This window comes from Triturus cristatus, chromosome 5_1 (genome assembly GCF_964204655.1).
Source record: "Triturus cristatus chromosome 5_1, aTriCri1.1, whole genome shotgun sequence".
NCBI lineage: Eukaryota > Metazoa > Chordata > Amphibia > Caudata > Salamandridae > Triturus > Triturus cristatus.
Genome location: NC_140587.1, coordinates 981,413,174 through 981,431,843, shown reverse-complemented (window position 1 = coordinate 981,431,843; position 18,670 = coordinate 981,413,174).

Sequence of the window (18,670 nt, the reverse complement as noted above, 5' to 3'; positions counted from 1 at the left end):
CACAAAGGCTCTGGGATGTCTGTTAGGCCATGGACGCTCTCTGGTGGTAGGATGTCCCGCACCTTCTCCTCCCAGGTCCTGAAGTAGACTGGTTTGGCAGGAGGGCCACTGCCGGTACGCTGACTAAGGGCATAATGTTTCCCGATGAGTTCCTTGACCCTCCTGAGCACGTCATACCACCGGTTCTGGATATCGTCCTTTGTGCGCAACATTGGTGCTTGTGCGTTCACCTTGTCCACAATCCTCGCCCACATCTTGGTTTTCTGTGAGATGGGGGTCCTTTGAACCAATGTACCAAACAAATGTGGCTCTACTCTGATGATCTTGTCTACCAGCACTTCTAACTATCTGTGAACTTTGGATTCTTCTTTGGAGGCATGGTGATGGGTGGTGGAGGTGGGGGATGTGTGTGTGAGGGTGCAAGTGATGTTGGGTTGGTTTTGGCTTTGCTGGGTGTATGTGTGTGTGCTTTTGTATGTGGTGCTGATGGTGTGTGAGTTGTGTGATGGGTGAGTTGTGAGTGTGTCTGTGGTTGCTGTGTACTGGTGTTTGCTGCTGACTGTGTCTCCTGTTTTCAAGGGATGATGGTAGTGATTGTAGTCCTTTATATAGTTGGAGATGGAGTATTTTTTTAAAACCGTTGCTTAAATCATGGGGATTACGTTCATGTAAAATGGCTTATCAAAAACTAAAAACCCTGGAAACTCCTTTAGCCCTGGCAGCCATTTCATCTTATCTGAAAATGATCTTGAGGCTGCGGACATCAATGCAGACCTAAGTTGATATATATCTTGATGCTTTGATTGTGTACCTGTACTTTTTATCTGATCTTAACTATTTTACAAAATAACTGAAATTTTATTTGTTTTTAATGGATTTTTATATTCAAGTGTATGCACTTTTATGATACTGTTTTTGTACATATCGAATAAAGTTCATTATCTATCTATCTAGTTGGAGATGTGGTTGTGTCTTTGTCCCATGTTTTTTTTGGGGTATTTATTGGCTTAGTCATTGCTTGTTTGGTCCTTTTTTTTGTGTTTTTTCCTTTGTGTTTTGTAGGCATGAAGGAGATGTTCATGTGATGGAAACGGACGCTGCTGTTGTCTCGTGCGGGCTTCTCTGCCTCGTTCACGCTACCTGTCTTCTGTGTTTGGTACGCGTCGTTCGCGGTGGTCTCTATTGCTTGTGTACCGGGTTGTCTGTGCATGTCGGTCGTGCGGCTTGGTCTCCGTGCGAGTCGGTCTGGTTTTACATGCATTGCATCGTACTGCGCTAATCGTACATCGCGGGGACGGGTCGGTCGGGTTCGTGTCAGTCGGTGACAATCGCGTCGGGTTTCCAGCCAGATCACTATTTTCCCTCCGTCTCGGTCGTACGGCTTGTATTCCGTACTTGTCGTTTGTAATTCACTCGCGTTGCATCGTACTGCACGGGTCGTACGGCGCTGGTCCGTGTCGGCCGGTATTCGGTCCGGGTCCGTGTCGGTCGGTTCGTTTTGCGGCCGGAATCGGAATTAGCCCCTATATAGAGCATTTTGTTCAAATGATAAATTGCTTGTTTGGCTACTGACTTGTTTTTCTCATCCATCAGTCACAGACCACCTGATAGCAACCTTTATATAGGCATCTCACTGATTTTCTTCTATTACTATATAAATAATTTGAAAACAGACAGCCAGGGAAATGTTTCCATTGTTGACAGCTGAGAAATTACCTGCAGATTTTAGAAGTACGGTAAATGAAGTGGTTTGGGATTTCACAGGAAAAGATATCGGACTAATCAAAGGTGTAGAACCAGCCTGAATTACAGGTAAGGCAAATGCAGTTTATCCTAGAACACCACTTTGTCATTTAACACCGGAAACGATTGCAGGAATAATTCCTGTAATAGAAGACATGTTGCAGAAAGGGATTTTGAGGGAACTGATGGGAAGCCCATGTAATTATCCAATTATGGGTTTGCAGAAACCAAATGGTAAATATAGGACAGTGCAGGATTTACACAAAATAAATGAAATTGTAGTCCTGTGTTGTCTCTTGTTACTGAATCCAGGCACCATATTGTTTCAGATTCCATGTACTACAGAATGGTTTACAGTGATTGATCTGTGTCAGGATTTCTTATCAGTACCATTACATGACAAAAGCAAGTTCTTACTCTACTTTGTCTTCCAGCAGAAGGTATTATCACGGTGTCATGTCCCATAAGGGTATACAGAAAGTCTGTCCATTTCCAACAGGATTTTGAAAAATCTGGAAACATTACAAATACCTTATAATTCAGGACTCGTCTAATACATTGACAACTTATTCGTGGCATCAGAAACACAAGAAGATTGTAAACAATACACCATTGCCTTATTGAATCACCTGTCTGAGAACGGACACAGAAGGTATCCAGGTAAATTGCAGTACTGTCAAAAAGAAGTTCAATATCTGGGGCCTTGCTCAGTGCTGACTTGAATGCAAGGAAATGCACCAAAACCTGTCGTCTATTTTTTCACTACACTTGATCCTGTAGCCGCCGGTCTTCCTGGTTGCTTAAAAGCAGTTATGGCAGTGAGCACTAGTCTGGAAAAAAGTGAGAACCTTCTGATGGGATGGTCACACACTCTGTGGAGCTTCTATTGACAAGAACGAAAACACAGTGTGTGACTTAATATTTGTTGATCTGGTATGAGCAGACAATCTTATTTGCTATAAATGCTGTTTTAAAAAGATGCCAGACATTGAACTCTTCAACACTGATGTCAATTAATGATACTTTTTGTGAAGATGCTGAGCACGATTGCCTGGAAGTCATGGATTTATGCACCAAGCCAAGACCTGATATTAAGGATGAACCTCTGATTGAGCCCAACCATGTTTTGTTTGTAGATGGCTTATGTCGTAAAACTAATGAAGGCACACTGAGAGCAGCATTTACTGTGTGTACAATAAATGATACTGTTGAAGCTTTCTGGAAACAAGGTGCTCCATCACCGGGGCACCTCGGGTGCAGCTCTGGCCCCAACACCACTCCACAAGCCCCCCACCCTTCCTTGCAGCCAGAATGAAGCAAAAGGGGCAGTCCCACTCACCGGGCTGACTCAGGACTCCCTCGCTGCTATATGGGCAGACCTTCCTCCCTTTTGGGAACACGCAGGGCTCCCACCACACATGAAAGCCCTGCTCTGTCAGGCGCCACCTTTCTCTCTCCCCCGGTCTCCTCGCGTTCACTCCACATGGTCGGCTCTCAGCTCCGGTCCCCTCTCAGCGCTCCTGCCACCATGCAGGGGTCCCACCCCTCTTCCTCACGCTGGCTTCCCCCACGACCCCCTCATTGCTACGGCAACTTGCTGGGGGAGCCGCACTCAGCCTCGGGAACAGAGGCAACTTCTTCCGGGCTGATCTCAGGCCCCGCCCGCAACCAGGCTTGACTGCCTGACTTCCGGGTCGCCGCGGGCAGCGCGGTGGCCCTCATTGTTCTTTGGTGGTGGCGGTCTCACGCAGGGGGCACAGACCGGCGGGGTGGGCTCCCGCTCCAGTTTTAGTTATAAAAATAAGCGGGGTGGGCACCCGCGTTGTTGCAGACTCCATAAGCGTGGTGGGCACCCGCAAGCACGTTAAGAATGCGGGGTGGGCACCCGCAATTAATACTAGAAATGGCACAAACGCAGGGTGAGCACCCACTTTCTTGGCATCGATGGGGGGGAATCCCTCATCGGGATCCCCTCACAACAAGCTGCAGCTCAGCACCGCAAGGGCAATGCACAGAGGCTCAGAGGCTCCTCTTTTCCCTGGAATCACAAGCAAAGCGCTCGCAGGGCGCCACGAGCAAAAGTCCTGCTGGAAAAAGAATCAGTCCACGCAAAATACTCCTCTAGGTCTTGGGGGCATAGCGGTGCCCAGGGAGGCCAGCACACAGGGCTCTCCAGCAGGGAGGTAAGCCCCGATGGCGGTTCCTCCTGGGCCCCAACAGCAGCAAGCCCCCAAGAAGTCAGGAACAGCCCAAGAACTGAACAACCTATGGGGTCACAGCCCCTAACACCCTTTTCCTTTGTCTTTAGTGCAGGGCTTGGGCAAACCAGTTGCAACTGGTTTAGGGGAGCTTTGGAGCACTTTGTTGTGCTCAGCTCCTCTCTCCTTTGTCAGGTGGGGGCTCAGTGATTAGACGCACCACAGGGGGCGGAGCCAGCATTGTACTAGGGAAGCACCATCCTATTCAGAGTCAGGGGATCTCTCCTTCCACCACTCTCAGCCCAGGTGTCCCATTCAGCCTAGCACTGACTCATCCCACCCCTCCTGGAGCCACCCACGCCCCTCAGCTCCTGTCACTCACAAGCCAGACATGCAATTCACATCATGTAGGCAGACACACAGCACATAAAAATGCCAACTTCTAAAAGTGGCATTTCTCCACCAGTCACCATAAATCTGCTCACACCATTGCGCAGCATTTATTCTCACGAGTTCATACATACTAAACTCGCCCCTGCACTCCTCTCATATCAGCGATTACCATGGACACACATATCCCCAATGCATTCCTACGGGAGGGCAGGCCCATCCCACCACACATACACAGAGAGCGCACGCACTTTACACTGGACCACAGTGCTAAAGTGCTCAGAGGCCTAAAATTACCAACACCAGGTTACAGAAAAAGGCTAGGAGAACGCAAAACGTTTCGGGGTGAACCTGCCAAAAGGGCCAAGTCCAACACTCTACTATTTTACTTTCACTTGCACAGAGAGGACAACATTTCTAATTATTTTTTTCCAATTATGATTTAGTTCTTTCAAGAGTACTTTTGGTAGAAAGCATGAATTTACACCCGCAGGCACAGGGAATAGACACTGCTTGGTATTACTTCTTTCCTTATAGACCCATAGATAGGTTTAGAGCATATAAAAATAACTTGATCTTCTGGATCAAACCCTTAGAGAAAGCTTACATTGTGGTATTAAAAGAAATATCTACAAACATAACACATAATAAAGATAAACAAAGTGATGTTTTGAAAAATGTTTGGAAGAAAAAAGATGAAATTAGGAAGAAAATGATTTACCCAAAATTGAGGCTGGACAGTCAACATAAAGAGAAAATTACAGAAGAAGAACATCATACCACACTTCACATGTAAGAATTAGTAGTTGTGAACACACTTTTGAATTCACAGGGGGTTCATGGCAATTTTTACAAGGGAAAGAATCTGATTCCTAGGGTTTATTTTATTTGTGGACAGAATGGTTATTTCTCTTTACATGCAGACTGGGAGGGTATTTGTTATTTAGGTGTTTTAATTCCTAAAATGCACCATTTGCAGAGCTTAGATGCATTAATAATGGCACCTGCACGTAGACAAAAACAGTGCGATAAAAAATGGAGCTGGATTAGCGAGAGATATATTTGCTGCAATCATTCCACCTGTAGGAGTTATACTAAGCAGAGAAAAGGTAGAATGTTATCAACTGTTGTCGACAAAATGGCAACTAGCACTTCTGGAGCTTTGCTAGTGGTTAATACTGAGCTGATTGCTATACGATCCATGGTGCTTCAGTATCATCTTGCTTTATACATTTTACTCACAGAGAAGGATGGGGTTTGCAAAATGTTTAAATTAACCCATCGCTGTTCATACATTCCTGATGAGAGTAAGGAGATTGAAAGTTATGCAAAGAACATTTCAGACTTGAAGCCTGAATTAGAAGAGTTGGAGACAACTGGCATTTTTGAAAAGTTTGGAAAAGGAGTTCAAACGTTTCGAAGTTGGTTTTCAACTGTAGGGAGAGGGATTCTGAAAGCTAAATTAATGTCAAGAATAATTTTAGGTCTCAGTTTTCTGTTTATGTACATATTTTTCTTGAATCACAAAAGAGATATGCAAAAGATTTCTATCTAAATGGCATTATGAATGACCATTATATGAAATCACTAAAGTGCAGAGATAAAAAAAAAGATTCAACAGATGATGAGAGTGCTCTTTGAGAACGATATCACATGTGAAATAAGTGTAATGTGATGGTTAATACAACCATCAGATGGTGGAATTGATAACACAGAAAATTGCCTATGAAAATTAACCAATGCTGATGTCAATTTGTCTTGAGATTCAATACGAAAACACATTTAAAAATGACTCGTTAAAATTGGTGCAGAATGCACTAAGCTGACATTTCTATTGCCAGAACTTTAGCCTATGCCTTTCTTTTCTACAAAATAGATGCTTTAGGAAAATGCTGAACTTTGCATAAGAGTATTCTTTCTTTTCCAAACTTTATTTCGACCAATTAGTCATAAAAGTTCATACAAGTAATACAGTGAATACATAAAATTACAATCAACCAACTGTCGAAAAAAGGAAAACTTAACAGCAAGCAAACCGATTTCCTGTCTCAAAGCTAAAAGAAAGAAAAACAATTTTAAAACTATAGGATAAGAGAAGGACAACCGCCATTTTAATGAGGAGGACCAAATATATCAGGTTTCAAGGTAAAGACACATTTAGTCTTCTTTTCCTCCACATTGAGGCAAGAAATGAGGAAACTGCAAATACTATTTGCCTAGATAAGACTGTTTTGAATACCCTATAGGCTTCTCTGCAATGTATAAACCCTAGATTCCTACAGATAGGGAGAATCCAATAATTCCTAATCTTTTTGTAACATGGGCAAAAAAATAATATGTGAATATCAGACTCCTGTTCTGCATCACAACTAGGACAATTTTCCGGAGTGGAGTCAGACCATTTAGTGGTAAACGCTCTTATCGGAAGTGTGCCATATCTCCACTGTATAAACAATTTCCTATTAAAATTAGGTGTAATCTCACTTAAAGCCTCTTCAAAATGGTAATAATCTTTACCTATTAAAAAGGTTTGCGTTAAAATCGAAGATTGAGATTTGGAAATGGAATCTGCTGTTTTGGACTCATAATAAATATGGGTAAGTTTTTTACAGGAAATTTTGAGACAAGCTGACGCCGGGGCTGTCCAAAGATCAGAAAGGCCGAGTGCGCCAAGTTGCCTCTTTACATACGAAAGCCATGGAAGTTTGCCTGCACTTGGTGTGCTCAGTAGTTCCATTAATTCTTTCCTATAGACCACAAGCTCAGATGTTGTCCATATCCTCCTCCAGAAGATCAAGGGTTTGAGACCAAGGACTTCATCAATAGGTCGCAAACCCAGGTCAAGTCTTAGTGGGAGTAGGGGGGTACTCCGAGGGAGAGCTAGCAACTGCCTTATAAACTTGGATTCTACAGATAGAATCTCAGAACAGCATTTAGATCCCCAGAGTTCTGCACCATAAACTACACGCCCACGGGCCTGGAGTTTGTATATTTCTATAGGCGGACCAATCGATTTTACACAAGAAGAATTATAAAACTTCAGAATCCCTCCAGTTGATTGGACTAGTTTCAGCTGTGCCTTGGTTTGGTGTGAGACCCAGGTCATTCCTTCATTTAGGGTGAGGCCCAAATAGTCAAAGGTATGGACTCTCTCCAAAGTTATCCCGCCTATAGAGGGATTTGGACGCGTCTTAGCTGGAGGGTTAAAGCTCATACATTTGGTTTTAAGAGTATTAATTTCCAAACCCTGCTCCAGACAAAATAACTCAAAACCGTCCACTACCCTCTGTAGGCCAAAGGGGGATTTAGAAAGCAGCAGGGTATCGTCTGCGAACATTATCGCCGGGACCCTCTTGCGATCAAGTTTGGGGGCATCACTATTGATGACCTTGTCTAGGTACGAGAAGGCTCCATTTACGTAGAGACAGAAAAGTGTAGGAGCCAGGACACAGCCTTGCCTGACTCCTTTCCCTACGGCAAATCTTGATGTTAACATTCCGTACTTCCCATGCCTTACTTGTGCATTATTCCCCTTATGAAGGCTAATTATCATTTTCAACAAGGGGGCAGGAACACCCAGGTTTGCTAGGACGGACCATAATTTTGATCTGGGAACCAGATCGAAGGCCGCCCGGAGGTCTACAAACACAGTGTATAGTGAACCAGCCTCCACCTGAACAGTCTTCCAATGTAAAAGCATAAGTCGAAAAATTTGATCCACCGTGGAAACCTTTTTCCTGAACCCAGCCTGATAAGGACTAAGTATGGAAAATTCCTCCATCCAATCTTCAAGTCGGTCTAGAATCAGGCGGGCAAAGATTTTTTGAGGAACGTCTATAAGACTAATCGGCCTGTAGTTTCCAGGCAGTAAAGGGGAGCCTTTTTTATAAACTGGAACTATCTCGGCTCCATACCAAGTGCTAGGAATTGCCATACCCTTTAGGATGGCGTTAAAAGAGTATTCAATAGATTGACCTTAATGTGACTTGCTTAGATGGTTCCATAACTATAGAATGTACCAAGCAAATAAAATTTCTATTTCTTCAGCTACGTATTCTCGATAAACTAAAACTGAACTTTCTTCATCTTCACATGTTCGCATGATATTAAATAGGCAGTGTGATATAACAATAAACACATGCTTAGAAGTGATGGCCTGCCATTACCTGACAAAAGATCTGCGAGCCAATGTTTCTGACATTAGCGTAGTTCGTTGCTCCTCAGTGGAACATTTGACAAGTGATAGGCCAAACACTACAATGATCTTCCCTGGCAACCAAGGTTGACTTGTCCCAGTCGTACAATTATTAACATGAGATGATATTTTTCTGATTATGAATCGAGAGCTGTGTCTGCCATTGGAAAGAAGGGACAAGACCACTTACTGATGAAAGATATTTTCCCATTGGAGGAGAACTTTCAAAGATGCAACAATGCAGTAATGCGTTTTTATGTCTTTTATAATAGTGGGTGTTTCTAGTTAGATAGATGTCATTAGCCATCTGCCCATTTTCCTCGAGCACCCATTTGCACTATTGCACTTGCCTTTTTTCTGTGAGCTACTGCTGACAGGGATTGCTGTTACCTGACACTTTGTAGGTGAATATTCCTTTACCCTCCTGCCTTGACGGGTGCAGCTACTGCTGTGTCTGTTTTCCTAATCAACACTTATATGTGCAGTTGCTACTTTCAGTATTCTAATGCTTATGAAGAGATGAGATTCGGCTGAGTTTCAAGAACTGCTCTTTATGGGGAGTTCGACTTACTTTATACTTTGATTTTGATGCTCCTTTGATCTTGCTGTTTTCAAGAACTCTTTATGGGTTTTGAAAGGTTAGGTACATTTAGAGAAAATAGGGACTGATTCCTTTATGGAACATGCGGGTATTTTGCTATATTGATGACTCTAACCAGATTTCTTTATGATATCTGTAACCAGAATATTTGATTTACAAATTGAATAAAAAGACAAATAAAAAGAACCTAACTAATCTCTTAATGAAAAATAAGGGTTTTGAAACTTTACTAAAACTCTCATCATTGACTGAACTTAAATGTTATTGATGATAATGAATATTTGATTTGAGCTGGTTTTCCATTAATACACGGTGGCAAAGATCTGTCACTTCGAAGGAGAAGAAAATATATAGTGTGGAGTTGGAGTCCATTCCTGTAGGTAAAAAGGTTGACCTGGTACTGGAGAGTATAATTGGACTCTTTCTATGCTATCACCAGCTATGCCAACAAAATTAATTCAAAATACCAGTGTCCCATGCAGTCTGGCCCCTCGGCCTGGTGCACATCCTTTACCATGCTGAAGATATTTCCTTCCCAACAAACCTCAAGACAGGGGTAATGTTATTGTTCAGTCGCATGACCAAGATCAGTCACAGAATGATTTTTGCTTTGACACAGCACGTTCAGGGTATTGGTAAGAAGACTAAAGTAAATGCCACTGTGTGCATAGAACATTCCAAGCATAAGGTCAGGTGTTATTGCGAGTATGAAGTATCAGCCAGATGATTGGCTGAAAGTGACCACAGCATCAGCATTTGCTTAGGGTTTGAAGGACAACTGTGTATGAGGCGAGATTGCATATTTTAGAAGTTGGAGAGATTAGCCATGTCGAGGAGGCCTTAAGGAGGTCTCACAAAGACAGCAAAATACTCTGTTATCCCGGTTTGAAGACTTGACCAATTTGGCTGATTTCAGTAGTGCAAATGTAAAAGGAAATGTGCACCATGTTGATTCTTTGCCTTTGCAAGAACTCTATGTTGTAAGACTCAGCAGCGGTGCGTCCATTAGGGCGTTGGGGCGTAGCCCCCCGCCCGCAGCGTCGGCCGCAGTGTCGGCGTCTTTGAACTTAAGTAAACTGAATCAGTTTACTTAAGTTCAAAGAGGAGAACTGACAATCATGTCAGTCAGCATGACGTCGGACCGCCCACCCGGGGGTGGGCGGTCCGACGTCATGTTGCCTGACATGATTGTCCGACAGACCAGGCAGGGGCAACAGGCAGCAGCACAAGTGCGCATGATTGGGGAAGGTGAGCGAATTTTTGCCCCGTGCCCAGTCATGCGCACTTGTGTTTGCTCTGGCTGGCGCATGCCCATTAGGAGACCGAGGGTTGAGTAAAGGCTCAAACCTCGGTCTCCTAATGGGCAGGCGGGCGAGCAGTAACCGTGCCCTAAGCCAATCCTGGCGCTGCTGGCAGTGCCAGGATTGGCTGAGAGCCTGAGAGGGGCTGTAGGCGCCAACGGACGGACCCGAGGCGGCGCGGACGTGCTCAGGACCACAGGTAGGATAAGGATTTTTTAAAATTTATATTACCCCCCGTGCGCGATACCCCCCCCGCGGCGACCCCCCCCCCCTCGCGACACATACCCCCCCCCGCGAGCCGCAACTGTGCTTGACCCTGAAATTTGTGTACTCCCTGTCGTGGCGCTTTTAAATTAAAATGCCAATCCTTGTGTTCTGCTTTACTATGCCTGCTTCTGATTTGGTGAGATTTTACAGAGCCCATCGTGTGCTGCACGGCAGCTGAATGGGCTCCGCGCCTACTGCAGACATCTGTTTACTTTGCAACAGATATTTGCTACGGGCCGCAGGGCACACATTTGCGAAGAGCTGGGCTGCTTTAATTTTCACAGATAGTAACTTAAACGGAGATTCTCATGTTCAGCTTTGCTGTGCCTGGTGGTGGGTAATGGGTTGCCACTAGGGCCGGCTGACCCTCATTTAAGAGTGAGTCTTCGGAACCCGTGCTGTCCTCACCGTCAAGAATGTTATAGTGATCAATATACATGAATGTTACGGAAATAGTTTCTTTCCGTACGACCAAATTGCTTTTTTTTTTTATCTGGTTGCGAACAGATTTCTGCAACAGGCATGGAGCTAATGAAAGGGGTGCACATTTGCTCCATAAATCTGTTAGCAACTAGATTGAAATAAAAACAAAGTGTTCGCACGGAGAAAAACTATTTCCGTAACATTCAAGTAAAATGCTTCGAGTTTGAGTAGTTCAGATTACCTCTAACTTTTTACTCTTGGCCTAGGGAATGCAGGGTGACCCATTTTATTTATACAGTTACAATTATTCAATGTTTTAATTGTATTTCATGTATAAACATGGTACAATTATAATATTTTGCGGAAGGAACAGGTTACTTGTTGACTAATTAGATTGTGCATGTGATGGTTTTGGTTAAAGAATCAATAGATGATGAAGAGGAAAACAAACAGCAATACCGAACATTATTGGTCCATTTTATGTTATATATTTAGGAGATAGTTATCAGACCTCACCTATCTAACGTGAAAATGAGTTTTGTGAGCTGGGGCCAATAAATAGTAACAATTGTCTGACTTCTTATGACTCACCATTATTCTGGAAACTTTGCATTGAGTTTTTAGCTTGCCTGTGCTGTTCCAAGCAAAGACCAACCATCAGTAGATATAATTTGCGCATGTAGATCAACAAATAAAGAAATATGTGAGGTACTCAGGCTTGTTATCTCAAAGTCTGATATGAAGTTCTGTGGTTATACTGAATAAGTAGCTACCTGCGTCATTATACGAAATCTCTTTATTGTTGCCATAACCGCACTTTCACAATAGCTTTATTAGCCTTCTTGGTATCTCAAATATCCTCGACAATGCACCATTTGCACACTATTTTTACCCCAAAAAATTGGGGGGGTTCTACCTTATGACGGTCGGGCTTGCTCGCTGTGCGAGCACACCAACAGCCACTCCCAAACCTTTACGCCTCACCAATTTCAAATGTCACCAGCCGCCCCTGGTAAGATTTAACGATTATAGAACGTTTTGAAATTGAGGGATGTTTTGCCCATTTTAGTGAGGAGGGAGAGAAGATCAGGTAACTCGAGATGAGTCATTTTGGAAGAGCAGATAGTATGTGGAATGCATGTGGGAATAAATGCGGGTATCATATATTGAACTACTGCACATCCATTCTTATGCCTATCTAATCATTCCGATGGAGATGCTCAAAAATATTGAATTAATGGAATGTTTACTGTTATTCTAAAAATGCATCTGGCATCCATATTTTATAGCACTATATCAAGAGATTCAACAAGACCTTCAGAGGCTGCCATGCTATATTCTACATTTGCTGATGAGGTTTGCATGTTTGTTATCATTTGGACTGGGAATGGTTGCACTATTTAAAATGCTGTTTCTAAGAGTTAAAAAAAAAACTACATTTCAACATTACCTGTATACAAGACGCCATCACACAACTTCTGCCGTTTCTAATCACTGTAAATGAGGGGTGACCCAAGTTAAACCCTTCAGCACGGCGCGGATTTCCGCGCTGTGCTGAAGGTTCGGTGCGCGGGCGGGGCCATGACGGAGCGGTTCCGTCATGCGCACAGCGCAACCGACGCGCATGACGGAACCGCTCCGTCATGCGCATCGAAAACTCAGTTTACCAACTTCAGAAGGGGGAAAGGCTGAGGCTTTCATGCTTGTTTTCAAATGTGTGACCTTGAGATGAGGACGAGCACTTACTCTAGGAGCCGTCTCATTAGAATACCAATGTTTAGCATATTTGCTTTTTAATTGTTTTAAATCCCTGTGTTGGTTTTGCTTAGGGACTAAAGCTGATCGGGGTAATGAAACACTTTGGGGAAGATTACTAAAGAATAATAAGAAACACATGTATTAGCTTTCCGATCTACCATCATCAGCCCTGTTTACTACAGGATTTCTGCAGTGCTGACTGAGGGAGTTATGGGAAGAGAAGATGGTGCGGCAGGGGGAACGAATGTCAAAGTTACAATCTGAAATCTGTCCCATGTTTTACAAATAAATCCAAAACGCCATTTGTCTAAATGATCCGTGGCTAACGCAAATGTCGGGTTTTATAGGCAAATGATAAAACAAACAGGACTGCTGAAAACGACGTGGCTTATCTTCATTGAAATGTACTGACAAGCTGAAAGAGGAAACCCTGCGCACAGCTGCTCCTCACAAAAGGCCTACAGAGCAAAAATGTTAATTAAATGAGTCCTGTTGTTAAAGAAAAGCCCCACGCCATCTGGGCATGTCTTTCAGTGAGGTAATCTGCGGAGAGAATATTAAAAGACCAGTGGGACAGTAACTGAATATTTGTAGACTCCTGCTGGAGGCTTTCCCGAACCCCGATTAGAACACAGCGACACATGTTCAAAGGGATTGTAGAATAGAAAGCCAGTACCTTGCTTCAAATTACCACAATCTCGAAGAGTGTCACGTGCATGACAACTGGTAGATTGTTCTTTGTGACGCCAAAAGCAGCGCTGAAGCGCATTTCATGAAGGGGTGGTGGCGCAACGTTCGCTAAAGGGAGCTGGACGTCCGTAAAATTATTACTAGGTTCTCATGGCTCATACAACCACCATACGTTTTAGCATGCTGGATTCAGGAGTCATTTATAAGCATTTATGATTTCAGCAGTAACCTTAGACCCGCAGAGCATTCTCCATAGTTCAACACAATGTGCGCCTATTATGCTCTCGCTACCTTTCAATATTTTCTAGGAGGCCTGGTCAGATGTTCGAAGCACCTAACTTCCGCTTGGATTGTTAAATTAGCATTTTCGGACAATTTTACTCTCTCGCGTAAAAAAGTAAAACCGTCAACATGGTAGATTCTTCACCTATGTATTTACTATGTGCTGTAGCAAGGGCTGGAATGTTGAATTCCCTAAAGGTTTTTACCCTGTGTTGCAGGAAGCCCCCACAAACTCATACGTTTTTCTATAGCTACAAGATTTTGGCGAGTATTTTTGCTATTTGTACTGTGCAAATCTAGCCAAAAGGCAATAGAGCGCGGTCTAGGGGCAAAGACAGCCAATGTGTGATTGGAGGGTTAATGCAGTGTTTAAGTTCTTTAAAAAGTGCCGGGAAACAAGTATCACTTAGGATGCAACTGCAGCATGAACCACCCACTGCCGCTGCCAAGGCTGCAAAATGCCAGGACCAATGGCCAGGAAGTGCTGCTAATATTATTTTTTAATGTATGTTGAATGATCAATCAATCAATGAATCAATCAATCAATAATTTGTGAAGCGCACTACATACCCGTGAGGGTTTCAAGGCGCTGAGGGGGGGGTATTGGGGGGGGGGGGGAATGCTGCTGCTACTGGTCAAAGAGCCAGGTCTTGAGTTGTCTCCTGAAGGTCAGCAGGTCTTCGGTTTCTCGCAGGTAGAGGGGGAGGGTGTTCCAGGTCCTGGCGGCGCGATGGGAGAAGGATCTGCCTCAGGAAGTTGTTCTCCGGATGCGTGGGACAGTGGCCAGGGCGTGGTCAGCGGAGCGGAGTTTCCTTTTGGGTACGTAGAAGGAGAGTCGACTGTTGAGATAGGCTGGGCCGGTTTTGTGGAGTGCCTTGTGTGTGTGGATCAGGAGCTTGAAGGAGATTCTTTTGTCGACGGGGAGCCAGTGCAGGTTCCTCAGATGGGGGTGATGTGGTCGCGGCGTGGGACGTCGAGGATCAGGCGTGCAGAGGCGTTCTGGATTCTCTGTAGTCTGTTGATGAGTTTGAGCGGGGCTCCGGCGTAGAGGGCGTTTCCGTAGTCGAGTCTGCTGCTGACTAGGGCCTGGGTGACTGTTTTCCTCGTGTTTGTCGGGATCCATCTGTAGATCTTGCGGAGCATGCGGAGTGTGTTGAAACAGGTGGAGGAGACTGCGTTGACTTGTTTGGTCATGGAGAGTTTTGAGTCGAGGATGACTCCCAGGTTGCGTCTGTGGTCGGTGGGGGCCGGGGGGGACCCCAGTGACGTGGGCCACCAGGAGTCATCCCATGCGGAGGGGTTGGACCCGAGGATGAGGATTTCCATCTTGTCTGTGTTCAGTTTGAGGCGGCTATCCTCAATCCAGTCTGCGACAGCCTTTATTCCCTGGTGGAGGTTGGATTTGGCGGTGAGGGGGTCCTTGGTGAGGGAGAGGATCAGCTGAGTGTCGTCGGCATAGGAGATTATGTTGAGATCGTGATGTCGGGCAATGCGTGCTAGTGGTGCCATGTAGGCGTTGAACAGCGTCGGGCTGAGGGAAGATCTTTGAGGGACGCCGCAGATGATCTCGGAGGCATCGGATCGGAACGGGGGGAGGCGGACTCTCTGAGTTCTGCCGGAGAGGAAGGAGGTGGTCCAGTCCAGGGCCTTGTCTCGGATCCCTGCGTCGTGGAGGCACGTGCGCAGTGTGTGATGGCAGACGGTGTCGAAGGCGGCAGAGAGGTCCAGGAGGATGAGGGCCGCCGTCTCGCCGTTGTCTAGCAGGATCCTGATGTCGTCTGTGGTGGCGATGAGAGCGGTCTCGGTGCAGTGGTTACTGCGGAATCCTGATTGGGACGGGTCCAGGATGTTGTTGTCTTCAAGGTGACGGGTGAGCTGGGTGTTAACTATCTTCTCGATGACCTTTGCTGGGAACAGAAGCAGGGAGATGGGTCGTAAGTTCTTGAGTTCGCTTGGATCCGCCTTGGGTTTCTTCAGTAGGGCGTTGATCTCTGCGTGCTTCCAGTTCTCAGGGAAGGTGGCGGTCTTGAAGGAGAGGTTGATGATTTTGTGCAGGTGGGGTGCGATGGAATTACTGGCTTTGTTGAAGATGTGGTGCGGGAGAGGGTCGGACGGGGATCCAGAGTGGATTGTTCCCATGGTCTTGTGTCCTCGATGCTCACGTTGGCCCAGGTTGTCAGGGTGTCGCGGGCGGTGGTGTACGGTGGGTTCGGTGCGGCGCGGTCGGCAGGGGTCGTCCGGGATCTGAAACTGTTATGGATGTCTGTGATTTTCTGGTGAAAGAAGGTGGCGAGGGAGTCGCACAGGGCTTGCGATGGTGGGATGTCGTTGGCGTTGGAGTTGGGGTTGGAGAGTTCCTTCACGATGGTGAAGAGCTCCTTGCTGTTGTGTGCGTTGTTGTCAAGGCGGTCTGTGAAGGAGGTCCTTTTGGCGGTCCTGATGAGGTGGTGGTGGTTGCGGATGGCGTCTTTGTGGGCAATGCGGCTGTCTGGCGTCTTGTTGCTGTGCCATATGTTTTCCAGTTTCCGGCAGGTGATGGATTGTCTTAAAAAAGTGCTGGTGCTAAGAATTAAGTGCCGTGACGAGCATCGGCAAACACGCCTACAAATTAACCACTGAGTCGTTGGTTTCCAAGAGTGAAAGTGGACTGCTACTATATCATGATTTCCTGTTCCCAAAAGGGTTGGGTCTTCAGCTTTTTCCTCAAAAGGATCAGTGTTGCAGCACTTTTAATGGATACAGGAATGTTCTACCCAATCCCGGGTGCAAGGATGAAGAACCCTGTTTCCTTTTTAGGTCTCGCCTGAGCCAGTGCGCATGCGCTGTCTGCAAGACATTTAGTAAAGGCTTTTCAGCTTCGAACACACGCTCGTGTGTGTGCTTTTTTAAAATTAACCCACGATTGGCCTTTGCGTGCGTCTTTCTAAGAAAGACAGCACCCAATTGGCTCAAGGCAGGTGCATGTCCCGCCTTCTCTGGTCCTTGGCCTAGGGTCCTCGGGAGCGCGCCCGTCACCACCATCTGTTTCCAATTATCGCCACCGCGTTAATTGGAAACAGATGGTCTTCTCCTGCAGCGGCGGACACAAGCGCGCTCGCGCACGCACCACTTTTGGGCTTTTTTATTTAGGGGCTATTCGTTTTTTTTACACGTGCCCTATACAGCGAATGCAAACCTCAAAATACACCCGGATATACCTAAGGCATTGTATTTCTTTCAAATGATATTTGTTTGCGTGTGTTAATTGTTGCCTTGATCCCGTCTTTCCTTCCGCCCTCCCACCACCCTCCAACACAGATGCAGGCACCGTACAAACTTCAGAGAGCGAGCAGCTGGTGTTTAATGTAGGTGGCTGCACTTCGGAGCTCAATGTGTTGACTTTTTTTTAAATAAAATGGTTGCTTAGCTCCTGTTGTTGCTTCCGCCCTCCCACCACCCTCCTGCACAAATGCAGCCTAAGCAGAAACATATTTAAGGTGAGCAGCGGGTGTTTATTGTAGGTGGCTGCACTATGGAGCTCAAAGTGCAGGCTCCGTACAAACTTTGGAAAGGCAGGCTCCATAGAAACTTCGGAGAGGCGAGCAGCGGGTGTTTATTGTAGGTGGCTGCACTACGGAGCTCAGTGTGGTGACTTTGAAAAAATTTGCTTTTTTTAATGGTTTTGCTCCCGTATTTGCTTCTGTCCTACCACCACTCTCCCAACGCAAAAGCAGCTTTTTGTTTAAACATGGGGCTTGCCCGTCACTGCTTCTGCCCTCCAACACAAATGCTGCAATTATAAATATCAAGGTAGAGCCGGATTTAGTCAAAGGCATAATGCATATCCCGTCTCTATAAGTAATAGCTTTTTCCTTGTATGCATACTCGGTTTTATTTCTGTTGTTATTTTTACAGAGGCATTGTATTTATTTTTAATAATATTTGTTTGCGTGTGGCTGCGCTGCCTTAATGTAATTAGTGGCACTCACTTCGCAAACACGCGATGTTCACATATTACAGTGTACACTGCCCGCGTTCCATGATCTCTAGAAAACAAACTGATCGGCTTGTCTGAGCTCTGCAGAGACTTATAACAGGCAAGCAGTGGGTGTTTCAGATAGGTGGATAAACTATAGAGCTGAGTGTGCTGACTTAAAAAAAAAAAAGTTGCTCTATTCCCGTCTTTCCTGCTGGCCTTCCACCACCCTCCGACACAGGTGCAGGCTCCCCAGAAACTTATTAAAGGTGAGAAGCTGGTGTTAAATGTAGGTAGCTGCACTATGGAGCTGAGTATGGTGACGTTTAAAAAAATATATATATTTGATTTGCTCCCGATGTTGCTTTCGCAGTCCAGGCACAAAGGCAGGCTAAGCAGAAACATATTAAACCACCTGCTTACAGGTGGCTGCATCAGGGAGCTGAGTAAGAGGACTTTTTCTTTTTTTATGGCATTGCTCCCACCCTCCCACCCCCCTCCAACACAAAAGCAGCTTTTTCTTTAAAGAGAGGTCATGCCCGTCGATGCTTCTGCCCTCCAACACAAATGCTGCGAGTGCAAACATTAAGGTACTGCCAATTTAGTCTAAAGCATAATGCATACCGTGTCGCTTTAAGTAATAGCTTTTTCCTTGTGTGCATACTCCATTGTATTTTTTGACATTATTTTTAATTGTATTTGTTTGTGTGTGTGGCCGCACTGATTGTTCTGCTATTATGTTGAGCACTGTGGAAGTGGAATCTTTAAAGCAGACAACACTAATCTTGATGAAGTATTTTACATTTATCAAAAAGCCCACTCATCGTTAAAAACCGCAGATTCAGAACAGTATCACAAAAATATATA